The sequence below is a fragment of the Grampus griseus genome, assembly GCF_964374135.1.
Source record: "Grampus griseus genome assembly, chromosome: 5".
Classification (NCBI taxonomy): Eukaryota; Metazoa; Chordata; class Mammalia; order Artiodactyla; family Delphinidae; genus Grampus; species Grampus griseus.
The window spans coordinates 123315444-123328528 of record NC_138998.1 but is presented as its reverse complement, the minus strand read 5'-3'; positions in this window follow the sequence as shown (position 1 = coordinate 123328528).

Below are 13085 nucleotides of genomic sequence, written 5' to 3'. Positions count from 1 at the left end.
GACTAGAGCATGAGGCAGAGAAGTCATAACTGAAGAGAGAAGAGAGTGAAAAAAGAACTTCGTAGAAGTTAGGGTACCTGAGCACACGGGCAGTAAACTAGCACAATGGAAGTGGGTAGTGGGGAAAACCCAACTGCTGGAAAATCTAAAGATTGGGATACAAGTTTGCTTTAACCAAGAGAAAGACAAATCCAGGAACTACTGAACTACCAATGTGCCCAGAGGCCAGGAATTAAGTAAGAATACCAAATGAATGTAAATGTCCATGTCACCTTGAGTAGATTGGCTTGATCATTAAAAATAAAGACAAACAACTGGGGAGACATTAGGTATACCATTACCTAAATAATGGGACACAGGCACTTTTGCTGATTCAAGTCTTCTATTGATTTTCAGGAAAAAAAAAGTTAGAAAGTATATACTTTCCCTAAATTTACAGCAACTAGGTGGCCTGCTGTGCCTCTTCTCCTTTACAGCTTGTATGCGATGGGAAAGACAGGACTGGTGACCTCCAAGAAGAAAATCCTCTTTGAAGATCTCATGGCCACTGTTTTCCAAGGTTTCTAGGGTTTGCGATCTTAATGACCCTGTACCACTCCCTTGCTGGGATCTGAATTAGGAGCTGTATCAACAGTCTATTTCATTCTTCTCTGCCTTCTCTCTGCTACTATCATATATGAGTGAAGAGAAACAGATGCCAGATCTGTGTGATGTCATCTGCTGTCCTTGATCCCAGCTCCCTGTGCATCTTCCTCTGCCCTGCACTGAGGCAGGACTCAAAGACATGATTTCCCATGGACTCAAATTGAGTTTACACACCTTCAGTGGCAGAATCCATCATTCTGTCCTGATGGTGTGAAACCCAGGTAACTCAGGAATTGGGATTCTACCTTCCTAACTCCTATTGCCAACCACTCTGTTGGTGTTCAGTAAGTGTTTATTAGATAAACACACTGTGTTGAAATATCATTTTATTTACCTTGCTTTTAATCCTCACAACAGTCCTGCATGTTTTATATTATTATACCGATTTTGCAGATGAGAAACCTGAGGCTGATGAGATTAAGTTGTCTCCCCAAAGTTGTACAGAACAAGTACAACTTGTAGATCTAAGATTCAAATGCCTATCTGATTCCAAAGCTTGGCTTTTCTTATGCTACCTTTGCTCCCACCATTGAGAACCATTGCAGTAGTTCCCAAACCTAAGGGTGCATCAGAATCACCTGGAAGCTGATAAAATAGATTTCTAGGAACCGCATCCCTGCGTTTCTTATTCAGTAGAACTGGGATGGGGCCTGAGTATCTGTAATTCTAACAGGTTTCCAGGGATGCTGATTATGTTTGTCAGAAAACTATGCTTTGAGAACTCCAGTTCTAACAAATGAATAAATTCACTGAAAAAAACTCATTATGGAAGTAATGCAAACTTACTCTTATACTAAGATGTAATCAATTTTCAGAAAAAATACACAAGAAATGGATATACCTGAGTTTCTCAATCAGAATACAATATCCCAACAATGTACCTCGAGGAGCTGGGAGAAATGATGATAAAAATCAGAAAAGGAACAAAGTCTTCTCTGTGGTGTCCATAGAAATCAGGAAAAAAAAAAAGAAAAAAGAAAAAGAAAAAAGAAAAGGAGAGAGCACCAAAAATGAGGAGCTGAAAAACAAAGTTAAAAGGTTAGCACTTTTAACAAGTACTACTTCTTGCTTATATTTTTCTTTCTTCCTAGCATTGTAGTTCAGTGTCACATTTGAAAAATATTAAAATTCAAATCAGTGATTAAATGTAAAGGCAAATAGTGTTCCTGTAAGTCTAGTTCTTTAAAAGTGTTTTGCCCAAGTCATTTATTTAATTATTCATTTAATAAATATGTGTTGAGTTCCTACTAAGTGCCAGATATTATTTTAGATGACAGAAGATAGGAGAAAACAGAGCATATACATTTCCTTCTCTCACTTAGAAAGTTCCGTGCCTTTGCTTTTCATTTCCATCATGTTCTTTTTTAAAAATCCCTTTCACATTAATTTTAGCCTCCTGTATTTTTCTTCATGAGTTTGTCAGTTTGTCTACTTTACTTACTTTGCCAAAGATCCAACTTTTAGTTGTTGTTTCTTTTACAATCACTAGTTTCTGTATTAGTCTAGGTTCTCCAGAAAAACAGAACTAATACCTATCTATCTATCTATCTAAATATCTAAATATCTATCTATATCTATCTATCTAGATAGATAGATATAGATAGATAGAAAGATAGATAGATATGTATAAGAGGAGATTTATTATAGGAGTTGGCTCACATGTCTATGGAGGTTGAGAAGTCCCATGATCTACTGTCTTCAAGTGTGAGAACCATGAAAGCCTGTGGTATAATTCAGTCCAAGTCCAAAGGCCTGAGAACCAGGGGAGCCAATGGTATAAGTCTGGGAGTGCAAAGGCCCGAGAGCCAGAAGTTCTGAAGTCCAAGAGCAGGAGAGATGGATGTCCCAGCTCAAGCAGAGAGGGCAAGAATTTACCCTTCTGTTTCTTTTGTTCTATTTGGGCCCCCAATGTATTGGATGATGTCCACCCACATTCGTGAAGGTAATATTTACTTGGTCTACTGATTCATATGCTAATCTCTTCTGAAATCACACTCACAGACACACCCAGAAATAATATTTTACCAGCTGTCTGGGAATCCCTTAGCCCAGTCAAATTGACACATAAAATTAACCATCCCAGTTTCTATCCCTTCCATGACTATTTCTGAATTTGATCTTATTTGGGTTTACTCTGCTCTTTATCTAATTTTTAATTTTAGCTCTTAGTGCTTAACTCAATTTCTGCTTGTGTCTTCTATTACTTGCATTAAGTTGTAGCACACACATATTGATAATATATACTGATTTTGTTTTTATTCAAATACATGTATATGTATATATGCATGTATAAATCTTCTAAAGCTGTTTTCTGTGTAAATATCCTTACCTTAAAAATGCAGTTAGTGCTTCTGCCTGAAAAATATACAGAAATGTGAGAAACACATAGAGAATTTTCTCTCAGCCTTAGATAGATATGGAATAATGGGTTTTGGCTATTTACCTAGATCATTTTACATATATTATCCTACTTTTGTTTTTACTAATTGGAAAACTGTTGGCAGTCTACTAAAGTCCTATAGGAAAGAACTTTGTTCCACTGTTGACCATACCGGCTAACACTCGTCCCCTTGCTCACTGAGTTTTGGCCACTGTGACTACCCTGTGGTGTCTGGAACACACATGTTTATTTCTCAGAATATTTCCACTCTGAATAGTTCCCATCACTTGGAATGTTCCTGAACCTTAATGCTTTGCCTAAATGTCACTTCTCAATCAGGCCCACTATGCTTTAAATTTCAGTGCCCCAGTGACAATCTTCATCTGCTTTTTTCTACTGCTTATTATCATCATCATACCTCTAACAAATCATATAATTTACTTTTAAATATATTTTGTTTATTATAAATTCAAATTCCTTAGCTTCAAGTATTTTTTTTATTGCTGTTGTTTTGCAAAATACAGGTCTTTTACTTGAAGACCTTTTTTTCTGTTGAACTGGTAAGAATCATCCTCCTGTTTTTAAGAGTAACTGGGCTTACTAAGCTGTAGAGAATGAAAAAGAGAAAAGAAAAAACAGATGTGCAGGGTCAAAGGTCAGGATATAGCGACACAATAAGACTGCTCCAACTCCTATAGAAAACTTTCAAAATAAAATTTCCTTTTCTCAAAATAATTTTCTTTCTCCTGTCTTTGAAATCCCTGTGGGCATTAGAATCAGAACAGGACACCAAAGGAAGTTCTATTTGGCACTGTAGTAATCGACTTAGACTACTGTTAAAGAATTATCTTTTGTTTGTACTTTTCTCCCTGTAGTGACACATAAGCCTTCTGAAATAACCTGAAGCTTTGTGTGGGTTTTATCTCTAGGGTCTTTCTTTATTATACAAGACTTCATGGCTTAGATTGTGTGTCATCAGTAAACATCCTGTGCCTACAGCGGAGAGATTCAGTTTTTCATAAAGAGGTCAAATATTGTACGGAAAGATTCTGGTATACTAATTCAGACTTAACTGGGGCAAATTCTTTCCTGTTTTTCCAGAAATTATATGAACATTTGGTTTTGTTCTTGAAGACAGTATATAAAGCTATAAAGGTACTGAATTAATTTACCAGGCAGTTGTGATAGATGCTTTTTGAATGAATGAAGGTATAACAAGCAAAATATGATTTTAAAAATTTCTGTAAAGGAAACCTTTAGAGTATACGTTAATTTTTCAGGTTATAATCTTGGCATTATAATAATGTTTTATTATTTGTTATTTCAGAGGAATGATGTAGACTACTCATATTTTTCTTTCTAATAACACAGAAAAAATGTGTGTGTCTGTTGCTTCAAAAGACTTATTTCATTACATGATGTTTATTTAGAATAAGTTATAGCTTTTATATTTATAGATGCATTGCCATGGGGCAAATTTTTCAAATTACAATCTCAGGTCATACAATATGAACTTAGATTTGTTTTTTTTTAATACACCAATAATATTTATTTTAATCAAAGACAGCTAAAAGGGGAAAACCTGTGAATTTAACATAGTCGGACTCTTTTTATTCATATCTGACAGAAGTGAATTCTTTTTGTTTTTAATAAATTTATTTATTTTATTTATCTTAGGCTGTGTTGGGTCTTTGTTGTTGCACATGGACTTTCTCTAGTTGTGGTGAGTGGGGGCTACTCTTTGTTGTGGTGCATGGGCTTCTCATTGCTGTGCCTTCTCTTGTTGCGGAGTACAGACTCTGGGCATGCGGGCTTCAGTAGTTGTGGCTCAGAGGCTCAGTAGTTGTGGCTTGCGGGCTCTAGAGTGCAGGCTCAGTAGTTGTGGTGCACTGGTTTAGCTGCTCTGTGGCATGTGGGGTCTTCCTGGACCAAGGCTCGAACCTGTGTTCCCTTTGCAAAAAGAAAAGTTAAACATATGGACAGTTCAAAGAGAGAGAACTGAGTGGCCTATTTTATCGCTGATTGATGGATTGATTGACTCACCCATTAGTTACTGAGAACTTTATACATGTTGAAGGTTTGGGGGATTTTAAAATGAACAAAGCAAAAATCTTAGAACTCGAGGAGCATCTGTCTGAGTGATAAAATATGATAAATGCTGTCTGCTTGTACATGTTTTGCCCAGTTAATTATGCTCTTGTAAACAATGAACATTGTTATCACACTTACTTTTCTGATGATGTAGAACAGGCGTGACAAACTCTCCTCAGAAAACCTGTCTTTTGTTCAGCCTGTGACCCAAGAATATTTTTCATAGTTTTAAATGGTTATATTTTAAATGGTTATATAAGTACCTGCATACTGGATTTCATCTTTTGTCTCACAAAGCCTAAAATATTTATTACTGTGCCTTTTAAGAAAAAGTTTGCCAGCCCTGATATAGAATATAAACATGTACCTGATTCTTCCTCTATACATGATGATATTCAGCTTTACCTTTATATACATATATATATATACACACATATATAAAATTATACATACAAATATGTATATATGTACATATATATAAATGTACATGCATGTGTATGTATGTGTGTATATCTCTCTTTTTCTTTTTCTCTATCTTCCTCTCCCTCTGAGAGAGAAATATAGGAAGTATCCTCTGGGCCTCTCAGTGGATGGATGTAGTTGGTGGTGGGGACAGTGTTGGTGGTATGCAGACTACATGTGATAAATGCACTCTACTTCTATTTTGCAAAGTCTTCATATTCTTGTATCCACATTAGGCCAAGAAAGGTCTAGCATCTGAAACCTACTGAATGTATGTGCCACTGATCCAAGTTTCAGATGAACAACAAAGTAAACTGATAGAAACACTTCAAGCTGCATAAGCTAATAGATCACAATTAGAATTTTTGGTATATCCCCATATCAATACCTTCGTATCAATCCAGTGAGTGATCAAGTCCATCCTTCTTAATCTAATACTTTGGAAATTCATTTCCACACATACTTCCAGGTTTATGAAATTAGCAAAAATCTTGCATTTCTTTTGGAGTATATAAACTATTTTCTCTAGGGTCAGACTCCCCTGAAACAAGGTGACATCTGACCCTCAGTGATGTAGAGGTAATAAGGGGTGACCTGGATGAGTCTTGAGAACAGTAGATATGCACTTACAGGGCAACTGCCTCATGTATTTTTATTATAACTTACTTAAGCAAGATGAGGCAAACGTCTTCAGACATGAGATGGTAAGTGCTTTACTGGCAAAGGAGCTTTAGTGTTCAAATCCTTATTTTCTTCTGGTTACACCCAAACATTCACATTTCCAATCTCAGAATCTGCAATGATTAGTTTTATACATCATCCTGGCTAGGCTATAGTCCCCATTCATGCAAACAAATACTAATCTAGGTATTAAATAAAGGTATTTTGTAGATATGAGTTAAATTTATAATACATTGATATTAAGTAAAGGAGATTATTCTAGATTACCTTGTGGGCCTGAATCAATCAGCAGGATGGCCTTAAGAGCAGAGCTAAGGCTTCAGAGAATAAGAAATCCTGTTATGGATTGCCGATCTCTGAGGACAAGGCACCACCTGACTAGTACATTTGACTTAGGGTCACTAGGCAGACCCCCATGAGTCTGTGACCCAGTCCTCTCAGGAGGATCGGGCCAGCTGGGGCATTGCTTCTCAGGGGGTGAAATAAGACTGGTTTGGAGTATAAAAAATATCAGCAAAGCTGTTGCTTTGGGGGCCAACTGCTCCTGCCCCGGTAAGGAACTCTTGCTGGAGTAATACTGTGAGCAAGTATTGTGTGTTAGGAACACAAGGCAACAGGAAACTTCCTATCTCCCCTTCTGTTACCTATTGGCAGAGCTCAACGGGGATTGCCCGGCAAAAGAAAGGAGTTTTGCAGAATCCCAGCTTCAGCATCACAGAGCTGAGCAAAGAAGGGTCAGTTTGAAGCTGAGAGTCAGTAGCTAATAACAAACACACTGGTTATTGCTTTATAGTGTTACAAAGGAGGATTTATATCAGGCTCCTGGAAAATAAAAATGCCTTAAGAAGACATTTAGATTCATCCCCAGGTTTGGGTGTTCCAAATACTATTTTTTATTAATGGGTATCACTGCCATAACTAACTTGTAGCTTCAGTTCAACTTATCAAATATGTATTTATCATTTATTATAACTATGAATCCTATTAGATGTAGTACCATAACCTTGTGAGAAGAGGAACTGTCAATTTGGGGACCTTCATTCAGCTTTATTTTCCACTAGTAAAAAGAAAATCCTAATATTTGAGACTATATCACATGTGGTCTCCAACTACTGGTTTTCCTGTGGATGAAAACAGAAACTTATGCTTCTCTCATAAAAGCTGCCATGTAGCAAATGCGGCTGAAAATTTGAGAAGAAAAGTTTCATGATTTCTAGATGAGAATAAATTAGAAATCACACTAATTCCTTGACTATTTAATATTGTTTAGAAATAGTCAATATGTGTGAGGCTTTTGCTGCAATCACTTTGACACTGTAAAAGACTATGGATGTCGCTTTGTGAGAATATAATGAATGTTCAATGACGGCTAAACTTAAACTCCATATTTGATTTAAGAGATAGGAAAGAAATGTAGTTTCAAAAGTATAAATCAAAGGGCATGTGTCTTGAGACTTATGTTTTAGGTGAATCGGAATGTTCTGCAGCTTATTCAATAGAACTGAAAACACAGAGAAATAAATTCTGAGATGTATTTGTAGTCCTATCAGATATTGGAGTACTCAGGTCTCATTCATGGAAGTGATAGCTGATTATAATGATATGTAATATTTAATTTTAAAATAATAGTATGGGAGTCTCACAACATCAGAGCTCTGTTCAGGAAATTCCTGGCCAGAGAGATACTGTCAAACATGAAGCGTGCTGTATAGAATGTTCCTTGTCATTATTGCTGTGCCAAGTAATGACTGGCAGCTAAAGGGGAGAACAAGCTGATGACTATTTCTTTCTCGTGCAGTAATTTTTGCTTCAGGAGAATATTACTTACCTTCAGATTGTGCTGAATTCCAAATATTCTTCTTCCCTATATATGATTTTGAGAAGATTCCATTTGCTCTATCAGACAGGAGACCCTCATAATCCAATACTTTTAGATCGAAGTTACATATTTAAAGACATATTTTAGATAAATAGCATATATTTCTATATTATAACATAGAAATAAATATTTTGAGTTTAAAGTACCCCTTTTAATCAGGAAAAACTTCTTACATTTCCCCAGTTGGCTTTTTTTTTTATCACTATCTTCTTTGTAGAAGCATTATATACTGATGCAATAAGAAATTGGTTAAGAACCCACATATGCTGTAAATCAATACCATACATATATTTTTTATTTTTAAATAATGCCCAGAAACTGTAAAAGAGGGGGAAATCATTGTCCTACTTCTTGTATTTTTGTCCCTTATGTATTTGTTATATTAATACATCATTGCCAACATTAAGGGTACTTGTATCTTCTAACCAGGAAAAAGTGAAACTGTTAAAGAGCTTTCCAATAAAGCTATTTCTACTTCTTTCTTTGTAGAAAATATTTCCCTTTAATTCCACCTCTTAAGAAAATTTCAAGTAAGTAGTAGAAAAGACTGAAACACCAATTAAATAATATGGTGCACCTGTACCATAAACAGTAATTTATTTGATAATAAGTGAAATTTATATCAAAAGGAAGTTGGGGATTAATAGGAAGCTTAATAGTGGCTCCTGGAAGAATGATATAGAAATAAAAGTGGTAAATTCAAATTATCCTTTTAAAGAGAAACCATCATTTCTTTTTCTTCCCAAAGCATTTTAGCATCTCATAACACTAGCCTAAACAAAATCTCAGAGCTTGGCTTTCCTTATCTGTAGGAAATAGGGATAATGCCAAATCAAATACAGTTAGTTTAAGAATTAAGTGAGCTAGCACATTTGAACTTGCCTATTATGTCAATAATTATAGTTTCTATTATTCAGAAACTTCAGCTGGATACACATATGCTGGACCTACTGTGCCCAACTTGTATTTTTAGTTTCACTTAAGAAAGAAAAATAGAGAGATAAAGAGAGCAAGGAGAAATGGGGGAGGAAAGGAATGAGAGACGGAGGAAGGGAGGGAGGCAGGTTGGTGGACCACAGGAATATTTCAGCCCTTTATCTGTGTACTCTGAACACTCATATATGGCCATACTCATACGCCCTATTAGGAAGTAATGTCAGGTGCTGGGTTTAGTTTTTAAATACTCCCGTCCCTCATTTGGGCTTATTACTGTGTATTTTTTAAAAATCATGAAAAAGATCAAGTTTATTTCATAAAGTGTATAAGTTAATGATGCTCAGTTTCTTGTATTTTTCAACCAGCTTTTTTTTTTTTTCTACTTTGAAGCTTAACAGAGCATGAAAATAAAGCAGTGGAGTGAAAGCAGGGACTTCCAGGCATATCCTGCCATGAGTGCTCCAAAATGATCTAGTTTCATCGTATACATTCTGTTTCATGTCCTTGGGGTAAGTTTGGTTTGTGCTGTTGGAGAAAGGTTAAATTATTCTCTGCATTCTACAAAGAATGTAATACTCAAGATAAAGCAGCCATTTTTTACCCCAATGTATAGGCAAGCAGCAGTTTCCTTCTACCCATTCTTTAATTGAGGTGTGTAAATGGGAGAAAAGTAGTTCAGTAAAGAAAAGGCATAGGATTGATTAGTTTTCTGTTTGAAAGGCATCATGTGAAAACATATGAATATCTGAATTAAAAATTGGCTTAAACTGGAGTCATTGCTCTCACTGTCAAAGAAGTCAGGAAGTTAAAGGGCTCGATGCACTTAATTGTAGACATGCCTAGGCATTCAGCTCTGCCAATTTCCAACCCACACAAGCAGATCTTGTACTATAATGGAAAAATGCAGGTGTATCTTTGTTCGTGTCTAAATTCAAACCCGGGTTGAGCTTTAGATCCCCAAACAAGCATCTATGAAAAACTGTTTTCAGTATTTTTTTTTTTATTTTCACTCACCATATTTAAAAACAGAACACTGACATCAATATATTTTATCTAGAGATTTTGAAAAAGGAAGCATCAAAATGTACTGTAATTCCATAGCATCTAATAAGTTGATTATGCAGTGTACAAATAATAAAATATGCTTAATTATTATGTATTTAAACTAAAATCTCCTTTTAAAGTTTATTTTGAAAGCTATTCCAAAATGAAACAAAACATATTTTATCCCGTGGCTTATTGAAATGAAAAGATTTGAATAAGTTTATTAAAAACATTGGTGGTTCTTGTTAAAACTGAATGCTTTACTTTTCCCCTCATGTTTTGCCCTCAAAAAAACCATTTAAAAAGTACAAGAAGGTGACGTGGCTATATTTCATTTTGATTACCCAAAATTTATTTACCATACTTAGAATAATAATTCAGAAATTTGATTCAGGGATCAGTTCCCCACCCCTACACTATCAGTCCATACAGCCCAGATGGGGCTCCATCCCAATCTCCAGAGCATTGCCAAAGTGGCAATCCAGGCCAAGGCCACTTTGGTTCAGGGCTGAGCACATGACCTAAGCATGGATCACATGACATATGTGGGAGTTACCAGTAAACAGGATTCCTGCTTATTTTCTTGCATGGAAATTGATGAGCATCCATCCATCTTGTAACCAGAAAGAAAGGATCTGTCTGCTAATGAGGAGTAAGCATAAGCTGAACAAGAAGTTGGCTGAGAAATGGATGTGATTACATTGTTTCTGCTTTTATATCCAGACATACCTGAAATCAGAGACCACTGAATTCATCAGATACATGAGTCAATAAATTTATTTTTGCTCCAGTCCATTTCAATTATGTTTTATGTCATTTGCAACAAAATGAGCCCAACTCTATGTAAAGTGAGATAAGAGTTTCGTTTCACATTGTGCTATCTCCAAACTTTACCATAACTATGATAACAGTATTCATAATTTTACCAAAGTAGTCCAAATAATAGCATACCTTGAGGTATAAAAGATTATCCAAAAAACACAACTACTAGAGTTATAGATTAATAAATCTCACAATTATTATTTGTCATACTTAGGAAGTAACATTCCCTTTTTTCCAAAATATAACCATTTACACATTCTTTAGTAGGACCTGAAAATCATGGGAGAGTATATAAAAATGAACATTTATAAAACAAAATGACTCTTTTAAAATATATCTTTGATTAATTTTGTTCATGAGTAGGGCATTGAGTAGTCCTGATCTTCAGTTCTTCAAAAGCTCTTAGAGAATGAAAAGTAAAAATGGAATTAACACCTACACCTTTACTTACGGATGATGCCAGTTTTTATCAGGGCATCCTTACTCCATGAAATCTGTGAGTGTTAATTTATTTCTGCTTCTTTAAAAATTGCCTTTAATCAAAGAATTAAAAAGTATTCATTAACATTGGTATATTTAGCCTTACCCTAATAATTAGACCATTTTAGACTTGAGGTAAGAAGCCTGTGCAACTAGTTTCATTTTCTTAATGATGAAGGGAGCTTAGAATCATTCACCTTCCTGGCTGGATGTAAGTTAAAAGATTGGGCTCCAGTTTTGTGCTCTGATTCACCATTGCTTAAAAGTGATTCAGGACTTGATGTTGCTGTGTTGGTTCTGAAATTGAAGCTTAGTCTCTCACCACACATTTCTCCTATGTTATTAATAGATCTCATTCCCCTCTTTTTTTAAGTGTAGAGGGGTCCAATGGCCAAAGTTTCTAACTCCCACTGTGGTCATTTATATATCTTACCAGGTCCTGTCAAAGTGCTAGATACATGCCTTATTTCTAATGTCTAATTTGAGGAATGGAGCCCACCTCCTGATCTCTTGAATTTACTTCTATATGCCAACAGATCTAAAGACCCTATTATGGAGTTTTAATAGCTTGTTGGAGACAGCCTGTTACAAGTTGGGCTGCTTACAGCTGAATAATGTTTTGGAATACTTCTAAATTGTATTAGAACAGGGTTGTTGCTGGATCTCTTGGTTACTATGCCTTCTCTTTCCAGATGGATTCCCACAATCCATAGAGGTTTCCACTGATAGCTGATCATCCTAGCAAGTATGAAACTTCTCAGTCTACATTTTTCTCCTACTTTTTCCTTCATCCTCAACTACTGTGTCTAAATGTTAGAACAGCAAAAGAGATTTTCATCTAAGGAGAATGCTATATACTTTACGTCTTGTAATAGAATCTATGATATGTTTATAGTACTTTAATTTTAGGAATTAAATGCTCATGAAGTAAAGCCTCTGACCACTGTTCCCCTGGGCCATTTCACAGGTTGTGTTTGTAGTGAGCAATTGTGAAAAATGAAGTAACATCTCCAACTCTGACAAAGACTAGGCTTGCTTACTCACTGTTGTAAAGTACAGGACTCCCTAAGCTAAGTGTTCCTTCCCTGTAAAGCAAACCACTGTGTGTGTAGTTATCTAGGTCCATCTGCATTCTCCCTGGGGGAACTGGGTCTCAGGGAATTGACATGAATATGCTAACGCTCCAGCTATTGCTTCTTCTGAGAGTAATAAATCCTTTTGTCTCTGACCCAGGAGTTTCATGACTTCTGACAGCTTCCAGGAAACTGTAATAGGCTAACTTGTTAGATTACAAGGAGGGTAAAATCATAGACTTTTCAAGAGTTCTTAACAGTTAGAGTCAGGGGACATGTTAGATTAGAGGGGAAGAAAAGGTATATTCTATTTTTTCTTTTCCTTACAGTTTTTAAATATAAAAAACAGTATACAATGGTTAATAATTTCATGGAACGATGTTGTGTATACTATCTAGCCTACAATATATATAAGCTAGTATGCACATTTAATCATAATTAGTGTTAATTAAGGCCCTGTCAATAATAATAATCCCCAGGGAATTACATAAAGAACCTATACTACCCAACTAATAATAATTGTGGCAATTAGTTAATAATAAATTACTGCCATTAGTTTTTAAACTATACTTTTTATCTTGAACTTTGGAAA